The 10,240-nt window shown below is 42.8% G+C and overlaps 1 long non-coding RNA gene across 1 annotated transcript; it reads right to left on the bottom strand.

Moving 5' to 3' along the window:
* Positions 1–888: 888 nt before the first annotated feature.
* On the bottom strand, positions 889–9,375 carry LOC139038767 (uncharacterized). Its single transcript, XR_011491928.1, has 2 exons — positions 8,609–9,375; positions 889–5,239 (listed from the first exon to the last, which is right to left on the bottom strand). It is a non-coding gene; the product is annotated as an uncharacterized lncRNA (long non-coding RNA).
* Positions 9,376–10,240: the final 865 nt, after the last annotated feature.

Below are 10,240 nucleotides of genomic sequence, written 5' to 3'. Positions count from 1 at the left end.
TAATGAATAGGGGGCGGTTTGAAATCTTGAGTAGTCAAAGGATAAATCTTCCTTGTCGATTTGTGCCCAGTCCCAATCCTGGTATATAACCTTGACTGAACATAATTCAGCAACTGGCCTCGCTATATTGATTTGGAGGAATATGTATCTCAGCATGTCATTGTTCCAAGAGATCACGACCCCATAGATTGGCAGGTGTATCAGCAATATAAAGCTGGTTGTTTATCAGGCCCTGAGCAAGACTATACCATAGTGCTCTGCTTTAGTCCTTGTGCCTGTCCCAGACATACAATAGATGTTGCAGCAGGCCTAGTCAGCCATACTTTAGGCCAATGTTGAGAAATGATGATAGAAACATTGCCTCCAGTACCTATTAAACCTTGAAAGTTCTTGCCACTTATATTGAGTTGTTACATGGGTCTGGATTCTAAAATTTTTTCAGTGAGAAAAATACCAGCCTCCCCTGTGCTTCCAAATGCCCCAGAGCTCTGCTCTTTGTCTGAATGTCCTATACCCACGTAAGGCAGAATTAAAAGCTGAGCAATTCTATTCCCTTTAGAAAACTTCCAGGGAAGAACGGTAGAGACCATAACCTTCAATTCTCCTTCATAATAACTGGCTATAACTCTGGTATGAATTGGAACTCCCCGGGAATTCAGCACTAATCTTCCTAACAATAATCCAACTATCCCCTGTGGAAGCGGTCCCAAAATTCCTCTGGAAATAACAGTTGGTGTCTCTCCAGAAGTAACAATAGTATCCTGACTACTACTTATATCAACGACTGTGTTTCCTTGGGTTGCTGGGGATAATTCCATGACACAGCATGGTAATTCTTGTTGTGGTCTGAGTGCCAGTTGGAAAAGAATTTCCAGACATAAGACAGAATGAGAGGGAAATAAAGTTTATTAGAATGGGAGACACTGTTAGAACAGCAGGCCAACTCAAGGGAGAACCAACATTGAACAGGGGTCTTCAGTCCACTTTTTTACCCAGGGTACAAGGAGTGGGATAGGGTCTTGTGGGTCATTTGCTGATTGGATGAGGCACATATACTGGGTGGAGGGAAGAGTAAGGCAAATACCTTCTCCCTATGGGGTAGGAGGGGAGACAAGTTATACTGCTCAGGAGGACTTGAAATCCGTTAATAGTTACAAGAAGGGGGAGCGAAGGACGACAAGGGTTTGGTTTTTCCATTCCTGCATTGCAAGACTCTCCTTGGTTTTATCCGCTCTTCTGTCCTTGGGTCACCTCATTCCTCCCTCTCTTTATTTTTAAGGCTAATTCTTTGGCCTCTTGATACCCTGCTCATGTCTAACTGTCTACCTATTTCCCTTCTCAGGCATTTGGGAACCCAGTCTCAGGGGAAAAGGGGCGATGACCACTCTGGCTTCTTCAGGCTGTGCAGGGGCGTCGTGGGGCTCTGGGTTCCCTTTGCCTACTCTGTCAGGGTGCATTTATGGAGGGAGATGAGAGTCCATGGAATGATAAGGTGACTTGTTTCAGCATTGTCTAGGTGTTGGTCAGGGAATATTCTTGTCATACTACCACTTGGAGGTTTGTTGTATTCTGGAAGAAACAAACTTAACAAGAAAGTTAGAGTTATGTGGCCCAAAGATTAATAGAAGTAGAAAAGCTGCCCAGGGGCTACCAGGAGAACCAGGACCAGACATTGGTTCATGACTTCAGTGTTTCTCTAGCTACGAGAAGATGCAAGAATTTGGGCTCATAAAATCTTTACCTGAAAACATCTGACTATCTGAAGGCCGGTTCATCTGGGTTTTCCCCAGAGCACAGAGTGCCTTATTCCTGATCTCCACCCTGAACTCCTTTCAGGGGGTGTGGAAGGTCAGCAACTTGCAGTGGTCATGATGTAATCTTTGTAGAGGCAGCTGGCAAGTGCCAACTTCCAGTCAGCAGGGTCCCTTCATAGCCACATATTTGACCATGTTTGGGGGGCATTTCATGGCCATTGTGTCCCACGGTGCTGGGAAGGCTCATTCCCAGGTCTAGGGAAGATTCCATTGATAGGCCACTTAGTGTGCTGTTATTGGACCAGGCCTTGCAAGTAGCAAAAGTCTCTGGACCACTGTCTTACTAGCTTCTTGGTCCAGGAAAATACTCCCTCTTGTTGCTTCTTCCCATATCTAGAGTTACATTATTACAATCATTGATCTCGTATGGAACTGCATATCAGCATTATATCACAGGCTCAGTCACACATTTGTTAACATAAGAAATAATCTTCTGAAACAAGTGACATATATATATGTGAAAATAATATAACTATAGCCAGCAGTTATTAGTAAAGTCATAAGTAAGAATTATAAGTCAAGAACTTTCATTAGGTAGAGCCTGGTATACCCCAGGTCATCTGACTTCATTTGTTAAATGACTATGCTATGCATGCTAAGTCGCTTCAGTCGTGTCCGACTCTGCACGACCCTATGGACAGCAACCCACCAGGCTCCTCTGTCCAGGGAATTCTCCAGGCAAGAATACTGGAGTGAGTTGCCATTTCTTTCTCCAGCCTAGTGTTAATCTCCTGGTTGTACACCATGGAGCCTCCGATCTTTATCTAAAGATTGGTTACTGAGACAAGCCTTAGAAACAACTTAGAGTGTCATTTTTAATAACTTAATTAAATCTGTTAGCAATATAACATAACAAGTAACTATTTCAGAAGTGAGTCTCAGTAAACACTAGACCTTAATTAACAAAACTAGAAACTTAGTTTAACAATTTACAAAACTTAATATTCAGTGATTTTTTCATTATGGAGACATTAACCCTGTAGCCAGGGAAGGCTTTAACCCATCAAATAAAAATGAGGTTTGTCAGGGAGCTGGGAAAAGCCAAGCGGCCGTCTTGGATTTCCCATAGCCCTGACTCTTTGATTTTCAGCTATTGTTCACCCATTTTTAATTCCCCAATTTAGGAGTAGACTGTTGCCATGTTTTAAGGAGGTTAGGATAGCACAAGTCTAACAGTGAGGGGTTATCTTTTGTAGGAGCAGAATGAGCTTTTACATGCACCATAATCTTAAATAGCACTTATTTACTTTACTAAAGTAACAAAAGATTTTAAAAACAAATATAAATCACTTAAAGGCAAAGAAATTAATAATCTGTTATTGAAAGATTCAGTCTAAGAAAACTTTGTTCTCTTAACATAGAGAGTAGACTAAATTCCAGTCTGTTACCAATTTACCAGATAGCAAACAAACCAAATTTATCAGTTAATCTTAGAAAAGTCTTTTCCATAAATCTTGAAGAACTAGCAGTATTTTTCTAAAGGCATGAGAGTGAAACCATACAAGGCATGTTTAAAATCTAATTAAATTGTAATTAACAAAGTAGCCTGGTCATTGCTGTGACTTGTAACACTTTAACATGATAACTAAAATTATAACTGACAACATTTTACCAGGACATATCAGATTTTCACAAATTTCACATAATTTCTAGGATATCTATATAAGAAACATCAACCATACAATATAACCTGAGAAGATTCATCACTCCTCCAACAATACTTCCCATGCAATTTAATATGTCAAATGAACTCAGGTAGTTTAATAGCTCTTTGGGATGTGTCAGGGGCCCTCTGAAGCATCCCAAAGTCAGCTAGAAGTCAAGCTATTTAGGCAATGTTGTCAATAAATATCAAAAGGGTTTATAATACTCTGTCAGATAGAATCATATAGATCACTGTGAAATAATATATTCACTTAGCCAAAGTAAAAAAGATTTCAAATGTAAACATAGAACAGATCACTTCAGAGGTAAAGAAACTTAAAATCCATTATCAAAGAAGCAGTTCAACATCTCAAGAAAACTTTTGTTTATACACAAAACTCTTCCCTTGGGGTCCAGTTTCTATAAAACCTTCTTATCACTTTCTGTACCCGTTTGTTCTCCCATCTTGGAACAGCCAACTGTAAGTCAGACCTACTTCCTTTTCCCTTCATAAAATGTAACTTCATTCCTCATACCTTCTTTACTGAACACACACATCCTACTTTCCTTAAGCAACCAAGAATTGACCTTTATATTAGCATTCTATAGATGGGTGAACATAAATACCAGTGATAATTTCTAAAAAAATTCTAGCAAACATCTCAGGATGGCATCAAATATTATTTATTAATAGTCCAAAATCTTTCGTTTCTCTGTAAGTTAGTATTCAGTCATGAATGTTTCAGAATCTTATTTTATTTGGAAATGACCTAGCTAGTCAATAAACTTCTGTTATTAGTTTATCACAACCCTAGAAATTCAGGTTACCAAAATCTAGGGAAACTGTTTTAGACAGACATTTTTAATCTTAATAGAGTTTAAAAGCTCATATCTCATTTACATTTTTTTTTAAGTTTTTTCACTTGAGGTAGCTTCCTTGCTGACAAACTTGTGACATATATAACAATATAACAATATTTAACTTATAATAAACCTAGGTACAATGAAAATATGCTTAATGTTAATGACTCTTTGACATGTCTATATTAGATTAGCAAACAAACATTAATACTAGATATTTAATATTGAATATTTCCCAGTTCATGTGAATCTGAAATACACTTAGGTGAATTTCTCTTCTACTTAGAAGTTGTCTGATTTGTAAGCGCTTACTTTTCTTTAGGCCAATTAAATTAGAACTCACAACTTCAGCAATATTATAAAAAAACAAAAGACACACACTGAGACATACATAAATCCAGACAGACAGACAGACAGGGATTTCATAGTTTTCTGCCTGAGATTTAAAATATCTCTTAGAACCAGCGTCCCCCCTTTTTTTGCTTGAAGTTCTAATTTGCCCAAGGCTGAGGTCTCAGGCAAAGTGAGCTGTGTATTTCAGGGATGTAGAAAGAGTTAACTTCAAGCTTTTCCCTAGGCAGGGCTTTTAACAAGCTAGTTGTTTCTAATTGCATATGCAAAAAGAACCGGTTTTGCAGTGTCCAAGAAAAAAAAAATTTCATTTCAACCAGTTTTCTCCGGAGTCTAAAGAATATCATGGCCATCCTGTGTCAAAAAGTCATCTTTCCTTTCTGTAGTCATAGTTTTACACCTAAATTATAGACCAAATATGCTCAAATTGACTCTGATATCAGGGGTAGATCAGTTGATAAAATTCTTGGATTGTCCTTCTGGTGGGAAGTGAGGTGTTTGTCCCATCAGAAGAGTCTGAAGGGTTAAGGAAATTTGCAGGAGTGCGGGAAGCTTGGTCCTTCTCCACCCTGAGAAACAGGAATAGTTAGAAGGGAACTCGTTAGGATGTTTAGGAGTGGGAGAAACTTGGTTCCCTCCCCACCTGAGAGAGAAGCATAGAGGAGAGTTTTTGATCCTTCAGGCTTTTGAATATAGGAGAAAGACCTGGACCAAAGGGAACTTCAGAATTCTTTCCTAGAGATTATGTGGATATGAAAGGTGGAGTAGGGGTTGTCTAGGAAACCTGATGGAGACAGACAGAGAGGGAAGGAGATAGGGAGGCAAAAAGACACATGTGGCCTGAGTCGCTCAAATCCAAATTCTGAAGGAAGGGCTGTAAGGAAATTCTGAGTCCTTCCTCTGCTTTTGACAAAAGCTAGTGTGCCGTTCAGAGGCCATTTTGGGGGGGGGGTCCCCAGTTTGTATTGGGGCCAGGACTTTTGCAGGGTCAAAATTTTCCAGTTTCTGAGAATGTAGCCAAGGGGTGAATCTGAGAGAGGCTCCCAAGACATACCAGAACCCACCCTTAGCCTCTATGCAGTAGAACGGGGGTACTGAGAGCCACCGACTGGCAAAAAGTCGTCCCTTTTTGTCTCAGTGACGTCTCCGTGCAACTATCAGCACAAAAATGGTTGACCGTCCCAATAGTCGTGTACAAGAGTGAGAGGTGACCTCTGAGAACCGTTCAGCTAAGGCAACACATGACCTGGGCAGAGAAAGATAGAGATCCCAGGGAGCAGCTCGTGACTCACCACTGGGGGATTCCCTGAAACATGGAAGGCACTCTTGGGATGGCTCAGAGGCAAATCAATCAGGACCGAAAGGGAAAGAAGTGAAAGTGACAGGGGAGAAGGCTGAGGAATCCGCCGTACAATGCGCTGGGGGAGGCGGTGGCCAGGGGACAATGGTCTGTCTCTGTTTTGCTTCAACCACTATGTGCCTGACATGGTGCACGGAAGTTGTCTTGCTGGGGGCGGATGCCCTTGTGGCCTGATCCGTTCTGCGTCCCCCTTATCCTCACACAGGAGTCTTCATGTGGCAGGCATCCTAATGCCTTTTAAGTGCCTGAGCCATGCCCACACAATATTGGTTGGCCTAGTCCTCAGTTGGAAAGAAGACAAAGGAGAGACCCTCACCCATTCGGGTGGCAGCTACTGGGGTTCAGTGAGCTGCGGGGCCTTTGGAACACACCAGAGGGTAACCCTGGCCAGAGTTCCTCAGTTGCTTCCACAGCACTTGCCTGTTCGCAGGGGGTCCCTATGAGAAAGGAAAAATGAGGAGGTGGGGAAGAGACCCCAAGTCCCCATATAGGCCACCAAAAATGTGGTCTGGTGTGGGTTGGAAAAGAATTTCCAGACATGAGACAGAATGAGAGGGAAATAAAGTTTATTAGACTGGGAGACACTGTTAGAACAGTGGACCAGCTCAAGGGAGAACCAATATTGAAGAGGGGTCTTCAGTCCACTTTTTTACCCAGGGTACAGGGAGTGGGATAGGGGTCTTGTGGGTCATTTGCTGATTGGATGAGGCACGTATACTGGGTGGAGGGAAGAGTAAGGCAAATACCTTCTTCCTATAGGGTAGGAGGGGAGACAGGTTATACTGCTCAGGAGGACTTGAAATCCATTAATAGTTACAAGATGGAGGAGGGAAGGATGACAAGGGTCTGCTTTTTCCATTCCTGCATTGCAAGACCCTCCTTGGTTTCATCTGCTCTTTCATCCTTGGGTCACCACAATGCTGACTGTTATTGTTGCTGGCAGGAGTAGTTGGGGAAGACATCTGTGGAGTCTGAACAGGACAGGCTCCCTTGTTTGATGGGGCTGGGAGCTTAACCTGGGAGCCATTTCCCAAAAGCGGGGTGCCATCCTTATGAAATTTAGAACGGCATTGATTTGCCCAATGATTTCCCTTTTTACATTTTGGGCAGAGGCTGGGGACATTCCCCTTTTGTGAATTACCTTTTTGAAAGTTCCCTTTTTTGAACTTACACTCAACCCTAGTATGTCCAGGTTTCCCACAATTAAAACAAGTGCTGGGGAATTTAGGAAGTTGTAATCTAGCCATAGCTTGAGCTAATAAATCCGCTTTAAAGGATTCGGTTCCCACTCCCTGGCATAGCTTAACATAATCATTTAAACTAGCTTTTCCTTTGAAAGGGTTCATTACTTTTTTGCAATCAGTGTTAGCATTATCATAAGCCAACAATTGTAATAGGACTTCTGCTGCCTCAGCATCTGTGACTTGCTGGCGGATTGCCTTTTGTAATCGGGCAATAAATTCAGTATAGGGCTCCTTAGGCCCCTGGACAATTTTTTGAAAGGAAACAGAAGTCTGGCTTTTTGACTCTATTTTCTCCCAGGCCCTCAAGCAACACCTTCGCAATTGTTTTATGGCTTGATCTTTCATATGTATTTGATCTTGCACTCTCCCCCATGGACCTATCCCCATAAGTTGTTCCAAGGAAATAGGGATATTATGAGCCTGATTGTGTGCAGCCTGAGTCTCAGCATGATCCTGCCACCAAGTTCTGAATTGAAGAAACTCCCCTGGGGTCAAGACTGTTTTTGCTAATGCCAACCAATCTGCTGGAATGAGACGATTGCCCTCTGCCACACTCTGAACTATTTCTACCGTAAATGGGGAATTTACACCATAATTTTGTATTGCTTGTTTTAATTCCTTTAGGATTTTAAAAGGAAAAGGCTCACGAACAGCCTCATAGACTCCATTAGGGTTGTTAGGATCGACACCAAGAGCTACACTCTCATGAACAGTCATAGGAAAGGTAATATGAAAAGCCTCTAAATCTCCTTCCCGTTGTGCTTGTAAAATTCCTTTCCGTATGGATGAAAGGTGAGGAGTGGGCATAGACTCTCGACTGAAAATGTTTCCTGCAAAAGCAGGTGGTAGGGGTGGAGGACAGTGGGAAGGAGGTGGAGGAAAAAATCCCTCATCACCCTCCTTGGGAGCTGAGGGAGCAGGTTTTGCAAATGGCTTGCCCTTGCCCTCTGGCTTCACATACTCTGGACTTCGAGGCTTTTCAAAAGAGTCATCATCACTTTCATCAAAAGAATCAGAAGCCTGTAAAAGTTCCAGTACTGACTTAATTAATGCCCACGTACTCCAAATAGAAACAGGGAGCGGAGTTCCTTTTGCATGTTCTTTCTTCAACTCAGCTCCAACCTTTTCCCAGGCTTTTAAAACTAAGGTCCCTATTGATGGGAACCAGCAGCAGTATTTATCCACTGCTTGTAACAATTCTAATAATTGCCCTTCACTAATAGAAACTCCTCCCACCTTCAAGAGGTGTCTTAATAAACAAATATATGGGCAATAGTGTTCTGCACTCTCAACATTTCCCATTTTAACCCTGATTAAATGCCTGAAAGACTTACCAATGGAGATTTCCAGAGGCCTCTCAATCGTCCCAGGTTCTGCGTCCCTGTAGTTTCACTTGCACTCGTAGAGGTCTTTTGCTCCAGCCCCACGCTGGGTGCAAATTTTTGCCTTAACGGTCCGGGAGCGAGCCACGAGAATGAAGACAGAACACAAAATCTGGGGCAATGTGTCAGGGGACCTGCATCCTCTATTAGACTGAGGTGCAGAGTCCACTCTGAGTCCAGCTTTTATTCCAAATTGCAGACTACAAGACTTTCTTTGATCTTATCCTTCTCAAGACACATGCTGTTTTAAGCACGTACTCCTAGATGTCATGGATTTCATTGACATAGTCCAGATATCCTTGTTTTTACCCCAGGCCGTTCCCTTCCGGGCCAGTCTTGGGAACAGTCAGCAAGTGCGTAGGCAGCGTTCATGCCTGGCGCTGACCCGGCATTCCAAGGTCCATGCTTTCATGATCCCAGTCATACTCCCTTCTGTGTCTGGCCTTGGGGCTTGTAACAAGGCTATTATTCTAAGAAAAACATGAAAGATAATCATTAACATAGTTTCTTAATATATGCTATTTTTCCATATTCTATTTCTGTGGAATTTCTCAAGGCTGGGGAAGCACATAATTAGGAATTCCCAGTACAACTCCCTCTCTCCCTCCTTTCACCCTTCCTCATTCTCCTTTCTGTTCCCTTCCCTCCTTCTGCTCTGTCTCCTTCTGGTTTTTGTGGTTACCCACATCCTGTTTTGCCTTTTTCTCTTGCTGCTCTCATTTTTCCTACATTTTCTGCTTTCCGCCCCTTTTCTGGTCATCCTTGGTTTTCTCGTCTCCTGTGTCCTGACTACCTCTCCCCATTTTCCTTCTTCTGACCCATCAGGACCTGATGGTCCTTCTTTCTCTGCCCACCGCCCCCTCCCACTTCCTAAGGTGCTGATTCCACGGCACACAGCCCTCTGTTCAGCTGTTCACACCCTAGGCCTCTGGTGGTGAAGAAGGAATTCATAGGGCCTGGACCCCATCTTAGGCCTGTTCATTCTGATCATGCTCGGCCACCTCTCCAATGGACTCTGAACTCTGTGTTTAGTGCCTATGGAAACCACAACAGAAGCATAAGACACCCTCCAGACAGGGGAAACGTGAAGATTGTATCCAGGTTTCTGATCGCCTAAGAGAACACATACACTAATCACCTCTTCCTCCAGACAGGCCATAAATTTTTCTGTACCTATCAGAGTGTAACCTCGGGCTTATTGATTATTGGCTAATTGTTTAACTGTCTGAGCACATGGCACATGAATGATGGGGTTATTGGGATTGTATTTACCCTTCCTTTGTTTATGTAAGTCTCAAGGAATTTGGGGTGGTGGGTTCGGACATGTACACATGGAGTATAAAAGATTTTCACAAATGCTGGTCGGGGTCCTTGGCTAAGAGGAGACTCTGCCTTGGGCCTACCGGTGTAATAAACTGCACTCCACTATCTGCATTGTCCTTCTGAGTGAGTTAGGTTCCTGGAACGCGTGGCTGCAACAGTGGGGCCTCATTGCCAAAGTGTGTCTGTCCCCCTGACAGTGCCTTAGTTGGTGTGTGTGTCTGGCTTTGGGAGTGGGATGGATATATAGGGATTGGGCCCTGT

The sequence above is a fragment of the Odocoileus virginianus genome, chromosome 16, assembly GCF_023699985.2.
Source record: "Odocoileus virginianus isolate 20LAN1187 ecotype Illinois chromosome 16, Ovbor_1.2, whole genome shotgun sequence".
In the NCBI taxonomy this organism is placed as follows: Eukaryota; Metazoa; Chordata; class Mammalia; order Artiodactyla; family Cervidae; genus Odocoileus; species Odocoileus virginianus.
This window is presented reverse-complemented; position numbering and strand designations above follow the sequence as displayed.